The following is a 13094-nucleotide window of genomic DNA, read 5'->3' as shown; positions in this document are numbered from 1 at the left end:
ATTTGAGTGAAACTAGTATGGTTGGACTCGTAATTGAATGGGTTATCGGACTTTGTCAATTTTATCGGGTTCCGAGGTGCGGGCCCGGGTTTGACTTTTTGGTTGACTTTGAGTAAAAGTGTAAAGATTCGACCTTTATCATTTGGGATAGTTTCCTTAGACATTATTTAATATTTTTGAGTTTCTTTTGGCTAGTTTCTAGCCATTCAAAGGTGGATACGCGTGGGATGGAATTTCTAGAGTGTCGTTTGGCTTGTTTGGTATTTGTCTTGGCTTGTTTGAGGTAAGAATCCTATCTAAAACTTGGTTGAGGCACTAGTTTCCTGAATTATTTGTGATAGCTATGTGCTATGGGTGTATATATATGGGTTTGAACCCATGTGCGAGCACCGGGGTATTTATCCATGCTCGGGGTAGTACTTACGCTATAATATGCCTAGAGTTGACAGTTAAGCTTTAAGCTACAATGTTTCTCCTATTTGTATCATTGTTGTGAAGTATTTGAGCCATGTTTGAGGTTACGAAGAGGCTAAATCCCTGAATAAATCTTGGTAATTGCTATTCCTGTGATAAAATTGTCGATTTGAGCTATGATAGCACACATTGCACATGCCTACACTTTAGCATGTAATCATAACAGTCTAGGAGCATGAAATATGATTTATATATGTCATAAACATGTGTTCTTGTATACTCGCTTATGTCCGATATGATTTGTACTGGATGTTTTTGACGATTGCGTTGATATGCCTGTGACAACGCCGGGTGGATTTTGTTGTTATGACTGTGACCATGCCGGGCGGATTATGATGTTGTGCCTTTGACCACGCCGGGTGGATTGTGATACTAGCACGTGAGTTTTCCGTGCAGCACGTGAGTTGTTTGTGCGGATCCAAATATTGATATATAGCACGTGAGTTGTCCATGCAATTGATATTATTAGCAGATGAGTTGTCCATGCGGATCCAGATATTGATATTATAGCACGTGAGTTGCCCATGCAGCGCGTGAGTTGTCCGTGCGGTTGATATTATTATGGCGTGAGCTATCCGTGCAGCACGTGAGTTGTCCGTGCAGCGTGTGGATACGGATCCATCCCCCTAGGGTCACCCTCTCTTGTTTCTCTCTTGATGGCGTATACGCGTATCGTGAGAAACTGACGGGTTTCTGGTTGATGTGAGCTCTAGGAGAGCTGGTTACTATACTTGGATCGGGTTGTACGCCGCAACGGACAGATATTTGGTTATTGCATTTCATCTTCACTTGCAATTTCCTTGACTAATTACCTGATTTACTTGCATATATTCCTTATATGCTGGATTGTTTACTGAGCAAAACACTTTAAAACCAAGAATTGTGAGTATCAAAATGGTTTTACTTGAGATTTCCTGATTTGACTATATACCTGTTCTATACTTGTTGGAATATTGAACTGCACAGGTGTTAGTGAGTATCATCTATAGTTCTTGCTTTTTTTATCTCGCCGAGGTTAGTTATGATACTTATTGAGTACATGGCGTCGGTTGTACTCATAGTACACTTCTGCACCTTGCGTGCAGATCCTTGTGTTGATGCTGCTGTGTACGGTGAGGGCTGACATTGAAGATGTACCTGCGTTTCAATTATGGGTATCACTTGTCCTTGGTAGCATTAGATTCAGATTATGTTCATTTACATTTCAAACAGATATTGTAATTATTTCAATTCAGTTTTATAAAAATCTAAGTCTTAGTGGCTCATGACTTGTACTACCAATTCTTTGGAATTCTTTGTATAAAAGTTCAGTTATATTATCATTATTTTTCTCAGTAAATCTCATTTGAATTAGATTATTGTTAAATTGGCTTACCTAGTGGGTCGGGTTAGGTGCCATCATGACTAGTTAGATTTTGGGTCGTGACATGGCACCTCCGACAATGCCACAATTCTTATCCGAGCCACTTTTATTTTCTAATTATGTTTGGACCTGTAGAACTCAACCCTACCTTGTATATACTTCCTAAACTTAGTTTTTAGGGGCAAAAGGCTATGGAACACTTAGAAGCAACGAATCACAAGAGTTTTCTCTTTTGTTCTTTCTTAATATGTATTTTAATGCTTTCAATTATTATCATGATTGTTAGTATGGTTATAAGTATCTAAACATTCTCATCTAGGGTTTGAGGGAACCTCTTGGAGGATTACTTTTAATTATGTTTAATATGATCGAGCCTTTGGATTTCTCTACTTGTTTAACTACATGCTTATTTCAGTTGATTGAATGGCCATCGATTGAATGTGCCGATTTAGTGTGTATTGCTTGAGAAAGGGTACATATTTAGGTAGTTTTTGAACAACATCACCCGTAACGTATGTTAGAAATCAATATGAGGGGTTTAAAGGTGGATTAGAGATAACGAAATCTTGGTGTGATCTTAGTGAGCAGTGAGCTAGTGCCAGCTAGTGTAGTTCGAGAGAATATGTTTAGTAAATTGTGGTAGTTGATCGAGAGAGAAATACGACACCTAAATTAGTCATGACCAGTAGAGGATACTTAGGCAATATTATGGGAGACGTAGCGGGAAGGATTCCGACAATTGGGGAAATCATAAATCTAGACCTCCTTAATCTTGTCCCAAATCTTAGTATCTTTAGATGTTAATTTACTATTTTAATTTGCAAGTTAATTAGTAAGAAAATAGAATCTTAATATTTATAAATTAGGAATGGTTCGAGCTTGTATTGTTAGTGGTACTTAATAGTTACAGCAAAATCTTAGTTCTCTGTGGGATTCAACTCCGTACTTTTAAACCGAGTTATATTTACATTGACCGCTTATCCTTTTTAGGATTAGAGTTGGGCGTGATAAAATACCATATGAATATTATAGAGGATTGCGGAATGTTTTTGTTTAAGGAATGAACTAGCTCTCTATGATACCCTATCAGTTTATGATATATACCACGTGGGTACTATAGAGGACTGAGGGTTATTTTTTTGGAGAAATGAATCTGCCCTTTATGATACCATATTAATATATGATATATACCAGACTGGTATAATAGAGACTGAGTATTATCTTGGAAAGAATGAACTAGACTACTATGATACAATGTCAATCTATGATATATAACATGATATATACTATTTGGGGATCATAGTGGACTGTGTGTTTCTGAAATGAATGAACTAGGTGTAACGACCCGGACGGTCGTTTTGAGAGTTATAGCCCTGATCCCCTATTAACTGCTTCCCCCGTATCTTTTTCTGCTATTGTGACTTGTTGGGAGTGTTCGTTTTGGTTTTTTGAGTGTTTTGGGACACTTAGTCCCTAAATGGAGGCTTAAGTCTTAGAATTTGGATCGTAGTCGAAACTATGTGAAGACGACTTCGGAATGGAGTTCCGTCAATTCCATTAGCTCCACTAGGTGATATTGGGTTTAGGGGTGTGTCCGAATTGTGTTTTGGAGTCCCGTAGCTCATTTAGGCTTGAAATGGCTAAAGTCAAATTTTTTGAGATTTGGACCGGTAGTGGAATTTTTGATATCTGGGTCGGAATCCGATTCCAAAAGTTGCAATAGGTCTGTAATGTTGAATATTACTTGTGTGTAAAATTTGGGGTCAATCGAACGTGGTTTGATAGGTTTCAACATCGGTTGTGGAAATTTAATGTTTCAAGTTTTTTATGTTTGATTTGGAGGGTGATTTATGATTTAAGCGTTGTTTGATGTGGTTTGAGGGCTCGACTAAGTTCGTATGGTGTTTTAGCATTGGTTGGTATGTTTGGTTGAGGTCCCGGGGTCCTCGGGTGCGTTTCAGATGCCCAACAGATCGATTTTGGACTTAAGAGGTTGCTGAAGTTTTCTGGTGTCTGAGTTCTGGTTTTCCTTATACGCGATCCATGGAGTGATCCGTGATCGCGTAAGCTAGCTGGGCGAAATGCGTTCGCGGTCAGGGGCATGCGAACGCGTAGTGCTGTGAGGTGATGCTTCGTGAACGCAAAGCCAAGGTCGCGTTCGCGTAGTGTTAAGTGGACAAAGCTAGGCCACGCGCTTTGCTCATCGCGAACGCGTTTGGTTGTTCGTGATCGCGTGAGTATGAGAGTCAGAGTATCGCGTTCGCGTGGTGTTTTACGCGTTCGCGTAGAGCAAATTTCTGGGGCAGCAAAGTTGAGCTTTGCGCTCACGAGGCTATTTCCGCGATCGCGATTAAGGAATCACTAGGCAATATTAAACATTTCAAAAACGAGGGTTTGGCCGTTGTTATCAAAACTTGAGTTTGGGAGCTCAGATTTGGACGAGATTTTGAGGGATTTTTAGAGATATCAATTGGTTAATGATTCTACACTTGATTTTGGTTATATTCCACTAATATATCATTAATTTTATCATTTCGGATTTGGTGTGAATAATTGGGAAAAATTTGAGAAGAGTTCTTAGGCCGAATTTTGGGATTTTGATCGAGATTTGGTATCGGATTTGAGTAATTTTGGTACGAGTAAACTCGTGAGTGAATGTGTGTTCATATTTTGTGACTTACCCGATTTTGAGACGTGAGCCCGGGGAGGCTTTTTGGGCGATTTTCCAATTTCTTACTTTGGCTTTGATTTCATTAGCTAGATTAGTTTCTTGTAGTTATATTTATGTTTTGAAATTGATTTTGGGTAGATTTGGGCCATTCTGAGTCAGATATTCGTGGAAAGAGCATTGTTACGGATTGATTTGAGCTTGGTTCAAGGTAAGTGGCTTGCCTAACCTTGTGTGGGGGAACTCCCCTTCGGATTTGGTACTGTTTTGACATGTGAGTGGCGTGTACGTGAGGTAACGAACGTACACGGGCTATTTGTTGTAAAACTCTCTTTTTCACTAAGTAATAACCTGTTTCTCCTTATTTGAGCTACACTAGCATATGTAACTATCCTGTTTAGTTTAGAATAGCATGCCTACGTGTCTAAACTGCCTATCTGAACTCTGTGCAGCATGTTTAGTGAAATTCCTGCTTTCCTTGACTTGAACTTAGTCTCAATTGTAGGTTTTCTTGCTGTAACTATTATTTCTATTGGTTGAGCTGTATATTTACTTTAGGACTATGGAACGGTATTCCGGGAGATCACCCTGTACTGCATATACTTTGGGACTGCGGAACGGTATTCCGGGAGATCTCCCTATTTTGCATATTTACTTTGGGACTACGGAATGGTATTCCGGGAGATCCCCTTGCGCATTTACATTTGGGACTACGAGACGGTATCTCGGGAGATCCCCTATTTTTATCTGTGTGTACTGAGCTATTGTCTTCTATGATTTCCTCTTGTTTAATTTCAGTCTTTATTTTACTGCGGTATTTTATTCTATATATATATATATATATATATATATATATATATATATATATATATATATATATATATATATATATATACACACCAGTAGGGCCATGGCCTGGCTCGTCACTTCTCGACTGAGGTTAGGCTTGGCACTTACTAGGTACCGTTGTGGTGTACTCATATCCTTCCCTGCATATGTTTTTCGTGTGCAGATCCAGGTACCTCTTATCAGCCGCATTATCAGTGAGGCAAGACAGCTATAGAGACTTCAAGGTATATTTGTCGTATCCGCATACCTCAGAGTCCCTATCTACTCTTCCTCATGTAAAACACTTCTTGTATTTCCTTTTGTTAGACTCTGGAGTATAGAAATACTATTTTTTTTGTAGTTTGTGACTTATGATATTCTAGGTTTTGGGAGAGTTTATGTACATTTCGAGAGTGATAATTGTATAAGCCGAGCAGCATCTTAATTTCTATTTCAATTTACCTGTTAGTTGTTAGCTTTTATATTTTCGTTTCTTTTCCGCAAATGGTAGGCTTACCTAGTTATAGATACTAGGTGCCGTCACGACGTTTCACGGAGGGAGAACTTGGATTGTGACAAGTTGGTATCAGAGCTCTAGGTTCATAGGAGTCGTGAGTCATAAGCCGATATATTACAGTCTCGCAGATTGGTACAGAAATGTCTGTAGTTATCTTCGGGAGGTTGTGGAACTGTTAGGAAAATTCCACTTCATTGATTTCCTTGTTATGCGAAATTATTGACTTTGAAATTCTAAGCTTCTGTCTTCTATTCCCTCACAGATGGTGAGGACACGTACAGTCGGAGATGACCAGGCACCCGCGCCCCCTGCTAGAGCCGCTAGAGGCCGGGGCCGGGGTAGAGGCCGAGGATGCCCACGTGGTGCAGCCAGAGCACCCGAGGGAGCTGCTACCGAGGAGCCACCAGTAGCTCTTGTCAGAGCACAGGCACCTATGACGCCTACTACTGCTACTCCAGCTCTTCAGGAGACCCTTGCGCAGTTCCTCAGCATGTTTGGTACTCTAGCTCAGGCAGGGTTGATTCCCCTTGCTCCAGCTATATCTCAGGCCTGGAGGAGCACAGACTACCACAGCCCGCACACCAAAGCAGCGGGTTCAGGTTGATCAGATTCTAGAGGTTATACCGGTACCACCAGTAGCCCTAGTTCAGCCCGAGGGTAGGGCAGTAGTTCCAGAGGAGGAGGAGCGTAGGCTCGAGAGGTACAAGAAGTACGAACCTCCTACATTCAGTGGTCTAGTATCAGAGGATGCTCGGGGTTTTAAGGAGGGGTGCCACGGTATCCTCCGTACTATAGGCATAGCAGAGTCGAGTAGGGTTTCTTTCACTGTTTTTCAGCTTCGAGGAGCAGCCTATCAGCGGTGGCATACTTATGAGTTGAACAGTTCGGTGAGGCATCTTCACTTACATGGACTCTGTTCTCGGACATGTTTTTGAGAGAGTATGTCCCTCCGAGCCTCAGGGACGCATGGCGCATGGAGTTTGAGCAGTTGCGCTAGGGTGCTATGATTGTTTCAGAGTATGCAGTCAATTTTGGTGACTTGGCTAGACATGCACCAGCTTTGGTTTCTACAGTTCGAGAGAGGGTCTGTCGGTTTATTGAGGGACTCCATCCTAGCATCAGCACTAACATGGCCCGGGAGCTAGATATGGATATCTCGTATCAGCATGTGGTGAGTATTTCTAGGAGAGTGGAGGGCATGCTTGCTCAGATAGGGAGGAGAGAGAGGCCAAGAGGTCCCAAGAGTCTGGCCATTATTCCGGTGCCCGTGCTCCAGCTGCAGTTCGACATGGTAGGGGCTATGTGAGTCGCCTCGTTCATTCAGCTCTTCCAGCTGCCAGTGGTATTCCAGCTCCTCCTATACCTCAGGAGCCTTATTATGCACCTCCAATATCTAGTGTGCCTCCTGCACAGGGTTCTTTTAGCGATCAATCCAGCAGACCTGGCCCGAGCCACCCACAGTCGCCACGCCCTCCTTGAGCTTGTTTAGAGTGTGGCGACACTCGCCATATGGTGAGGGATTGCCCCAGACTTAGGAGGGGTGCACCTCCATAGACTTCTCATCCACAGCGTGCTCCACAGGGTTCCTAGGTCATGATTACGACACCAATTGTCACTCCACCTGCTTAGCTAGCTCGAGGTGGAGGTCGGGGAAGTAGAGGTCGCCCTAGAGGGGGAGGCCATGCCAGATACTATGCCCTTCCTGCTCGTACAGAGGTGGTTGCTTCTGATTCTTTCATTACAGGTATTGTTCCGGTCTGTCATAGAGATGCATCAGTTCTATTTGATCCAAGCTCCACTTATTCCTATGTGTCCTCTTATTTTTCCCGCATTCGGGCATATCTCGGGATTCTTTGAGTTCCCCTGTTTATGTGTCTACTCCTGTGGGAGATTCTCTTGTTGTGGACCGCGTGTATCGGTCGTTGTTTGATTACTCTTAGTGGTTTTGAGACCAGAGCAGATTTATTATTGCTCGGCATGATAGATTTTGATGTTATCTTGGGCATGGACTGGTTGTCGCCCCATTATGTTATTCTCGATTGTCACGCTTTACCGCAATTAAAGTGGAGGGTACCTTAGGTTACACTCCCAACAGAGTTATTTCATTTCTTAAAGCTCAACGAATGGTTAAGAAGGGGTCTGACGTGTATCTAGCCTATGTGAGAGATGTCCGTATTGATACCCCTACAGTTGAGTCAGTCCCAATAGTGAGGGATTTCCCTGATGTATTTCGAGCTGATCTTCCGGGCATGCCGCCCAACAGAGGTATTGATTTTGCATTGATTTGTGGCCGGGCACTCAGCCCATCTCTATCCCTCCTTATCGTATGGCCCTTGCTGAGTTGAAGGAACAGTTACAGGAATTGCTTGATAAGGGCTTCATTCGGCCCAGTGTGTCACCTTAGGGTGCTCCTGTCTTGTTTGTGAAGAAAAAGGATGGTTCTATGCGTATGTGCATTGATTATCGATAGTTGAACAAAGTCCCGGTGAAGACACGATATCCTTTGACTCGTATTGATGGCCTATTTGAACAGTTATAGGGTGCCCGAGTGTTTTCCAAGATTGACTTTGTGTTCAGGTTATCATCAGTTGAAGATTCAGGAGCCATATATCCCGAAGACTGCTTTCAGGACTTGGTATGGTCATTACGAGTTCCTTGTGATGTCATTTGGGCAGACCAACACCCCAGCAGCATTTATGCATTTGATGCACAGTGTATTTCAGCCTTATCTTGACTCATTCGTCATTGTCTTTATTTACAACATTCTGGTGTACTCCCAGAGTCGGGAGGATTATGAACAGCACTTGAAGACTGTGCTTCAGACCTTGAGAGAGAAGAAATTATATTCAATGTTTTCAAAATGTGAGTTCTGGTTGGATTCTGTAGCATTTTTGGGTCACATTATGTCGAGTGAGGGATCAAGGTGGATTTGAAGAAGGTGGAAGCGGTACAGAGTTGGCCCAGACCATTCTCGACTATAGAGATTCGGAGTTTTCTTGGTTTGGCGGGGTATTACTGTTGATTTGTTGAGGGATTCTCATCTATTGCAGCACCTATGACCAGGCTGACCCAGAAAGGCACTCCATTCAGATGGACAAAGGAGTGTGAGGAGAGCTTTCAGATGCTCAAGACAGCTCTGACTACAGCCAGTATTGGTATTGCCTTCAGGTTTTGGGTCTTATATTGTTTATTGTGATGCGTTGCGAGTTGGCCTCGATGCGGTATTGATGCAGGACCATAGGGTGATTGCCTACGCGTCCAGACAGCTGAAGGTGCATGAAAAGAACTACCCTATCCACGACCTTGAGTTAGCTGCTATTGATCATGCCTTGAAGATTTGGAGGCATTATTTGTACAGAGTCCCTTGTGAGTTCTACAGTGCATCAGAGTTTGCAGCATCTGTTCAAGCAAAAGGGTCTTAATTTGCGTCAGATGAGGTGGTTAGAGCTACTTAAGGACTACGATATCACCATTCTATACCACAGTGAGAAGGCCAATGTAGTGGTCGATGCTTTGAGTCGCCAAGCAGAGAGTTTGGGGAGTTTAGCATATATACCAGCAGCAGAGAGGCCAATGGCGTTGGATGTTCAGGCCTTAGCCAACCAGTTTCTGAGATTGGATATTTTTTAGATGAGTCGAGTGTTGGCTTGTGTGGTCTCTCGGTCTTCTCTTTATGATCGTACCAAGGAGCGTCAGTATGATGATCCCCATCTGCTTGTCCTTAAGGACACGGTTCAGTATGGTGATGCTAAGGAGGTCACTATTGGGGATGACGGTGCATTGAGGATGCAGGGCAGGCTATGTGTACCTAGTGTGGACGGTTTGCGTGAGTTGATTCTTCATGAGGCTCATAGCTCGCGGTACTCCATCAATTCGGGGTGCTGCAAAGATGTATCATGACTTAAGGCAGCATTATTGGTGGCGTGGAATGAAGAAGGACATAGTGGAATATGTGGCCCGGTGTCTAAATTGCCAGTAGGTGAAGTATGAGCATCAGTGGCTGGGTTGGTTGCTTTAGAAGAAAGAGATTCTGGAGTGGAAATTGGAGCGGATCACTATGGATTTTGTTGTTGGACTCCCACAAACTCAGCAGAAGTTTGATATAGTTTGGGTGATTGTGGACAGGCTGACCAAGTCAGCTCATCTCATTCCTGTGATGACTACCTATTCTACCGAGCAGTTGGCTCGAGTTTATATCCGCGAGATTGTAAGACTTCATGGCATATCGGTATCTATCATCTCTGATCGGGGTACACAGTTTACATCGTGGTTCTAGAGAGTCGTACAGCATGAGTTGGGTACTCGGGTGGAGTTGAGCACAGCATTTCACCCTCAGACGGACGAACGATCCAAGCGCACTATTTATATTCTAGAGTATATGCTCCGTGCGTGTGTGATGGAGTTTGGAGGTTCTTGGGATCAGTTCTTGCCCCTTGCGGAGTTTGCCTACAACAACAGTTATCAGTCCAGCATCCAGATGGCACCGTATGAGGCTCTGTATGGTAGGCGGTGCCAGTCCTCAGTGGGTTGGTTCGAGCCGGGCGAGGCTAGATTATTGGGCACAGACTTGGTTCAAAATACTTTGGAGAAGGTAAAGGTGATTCAGGGTAGACTTCGCACAGCCTAGTCAAGACAGAAGAGTTATACGGATCGGAAGGCTCGCGATGTTGCATTCATGGTTGGGGAGGGGTTTGCACCTGGTTTCGCCTATGAAGGGCGTTATGAGGTTCGGAAAGAAGGGCAAGTTGAGCCCCAGGTTCATTGGTCTATTTGAGGTGTTGCGGCGAGTTGGGTAGGTTGCCTATGAGCTTGCCTTACCTCCCAGTCATGCAGGAGTTCATCCGATATTCCATGTTTCTATGCTCCGGAAGTATCACGGTGATCCGTCTCATGTATTGCATTTCAGCTCAGTTCAGTTGGACAAGGATCCATCCGATGTTGAGGAGCCAGTAGCTATTTTGGACAGGCAGATTCGAAAGCTAAGGTCAAAGAACATTGCATTAGTGAAGTTCAGTGGAGGGGTCAGCCGGTCGAGGAGGCGACTTAGGAGACCGAGCAGGATATGCGCAACCGTTATCCTCATATTTTAACAACTTCAGGTATGTCTCTGAGCTCGTTCGAGGACGAACGATTATTTTAAGAGGGGGAGGATATAACGACCCGGCCAGTCGTTTTGAGAGTTATAGCCCTGATTCCCTATAAATTGCTTCCCCCATATCTGTTTCTGCTATTGTGACTTGCCGGGAGGGTTCGTTTTGGCGTTTAGAGTGTTTTGGGACACTTAGTCCCTAAAGGCTTAAATCTTAGAATTTGGACCGTAGTCAGAATTATGTGAAGACGAATCCGGAATGGAGTTTCGTCGATTTCGTTAGCTCAGTTGAGTGATTTTGGGCTTAGGGGCGTGTCCGGATTGTGTTTTCGAGGTCCGTAGCTCATTAAGGCTTGAAATGGCGAAAGCCGAATTTTTAGAGATTTGGACCGGTAATGGAATTTTTATATCGGGGTCTGAATCTGATTTTGGAAGTTGGAGTAGGTCCGTAATATTGAATATAACTTGTGTGCAAAATTTAGTGTCAATCCGACGTGGTTTGATAGGTTTCGGCATCGGTTGTGGAAATTTGAAGTTTTAAGTTCTTTAAGTTTAAATTGGAGGGTGATTCGTGATTTAAGCGTTGTTTGATGTGGTTTGAGGTCTCGACTAATTTTGTATGGTGTTTTAGGAATGGTTGGTATGTTTGATTGAGGTCCCGGGGGCCTCGGGTGTGTTTTGGATACCCAACGGATCGATTTTTGGACTTAGGAGGTTGCTGAAGTTTTCTGGTGTATGAATTCTGGTTTTCTTACACGCGATCGCGTGGAATGATCCGCGATCGCGTGGAGTGATCCGCGATCGCTTAATCTAGATGGGCGAGAGGGTGGAATTGTTCTACGCGTTCGCGGATAGGGGCATACGAATGCGTAGTGATATGAGGTGGTGCTTTGCGAACACAGAGCCAAGGTCGCGTTCGCGTAGTGTTAAGTGGACCAAAACTGGGACACGCGCTTTGCTCAACGCGAACGCGTGAGTATGAGAGTCAGAGCATCGCCTTTGCGCGGTGTTTTACGCGTTCGTGTAGAGTAAATTTCTGGGGCAGCAAAGTTGAGCTTCGCGGTCGCGAGGCTATTTCCGTGATCGCGATTAAGGAATCGCTAGGCAGTATTAAACATTTCAAAAACTAGGGTTTGGCCATTGTTGATACCCAATTTTTCCCTCATGTATTTTTAAACATGCATACATAATTTCAAAATATTGTACATGCATGTACAAGTGTTTTTACAATGTTTTCTATAATTTTTAAAGGCCTTAAACCAATTTATTTCTGCATTTTAATTATATAAGTATTCAATAATCATCCCTCATATTACTTTACAGTGATTTAGTCATCTGAATTCATCATTTATACTCATATAAGTGTTCAAATATTTTTAATTGCATTTCTACAATTATAGTTGCATTTTAAGACTATAATTGCACATTTTGCAATAGTAGCCCATCCATATGCATAATAACATTACCTATACAGAAAATAATTTTTTATATTTTTATAATATTAAGTAATTATTTTAAATCACCTTCATGCATAAAAATCATTTTTTATCATTTAGTTAGCTATTTTTTAAAATTATTTTATTAATAAATTGGGTATTTAACAAATAGACCCTTAATTGTATCCAAAATCGGACCCTCCCAGCCCAATTTAAATTAACCTAAGCCCAAATCACCCCAGCCCAAAACCAAACGACCTCTACCCGACCCAAATCCTTTCTAATCGTGGTCGTTGATCTCTGAGATCAACGGTCCACATCACCCTTTCCTTTTTTTTAACCCAAAAGACCCCCTAACTCTAGTCATTTGTTACACCCCGCCGCCCTTGAATCCCTCATCTTCTCTCTTCTCTCTGAGACCACCTAAACCCTAGATGCGCCGTCACCCCTAAACCTCCCAAATCCCTTCGATCCCTAACCTAATATGGGATTCTTTGGGGTTTTGCTACCCTATCTAACCAATTACTTCTGCTAGATGTTCGATTCTCATTGTTTTCTGAGGGGACTTCAAAGAGGTTCGACTCAGAGTCGACCTAGGCTGTTCGTTTCCTTATGAACACCGCCTTGTGTTCATCAACGTTTGTGAGTCTCGTTGGTTTTGTGGCTGTGTTAGATTTTTCCTTTACCCCGCCCTTTTCTCAAAAACCTTCATCTTTTCA

Source organism: Nicotiana attenuata, chromosome 12 (genome assembly GCF_001879085.1).
Source record: "Nicotiana attenuata strain UT chromosome 12, NIATTr2, whole genome shotgun sequence".
In the NCBI taxonomy this organism is placed as follows: Eukaryota; Viridiplantae; Streptophyta; class Magnoliopsida; order Solanales; family Solanaceae; genus Nicotiana; species Nicotiana attenuata.
The sequence above is the reverse complement of the archived record's forward strand: the minus strand, read 5'-3'. Positions refer to the sequence as shown.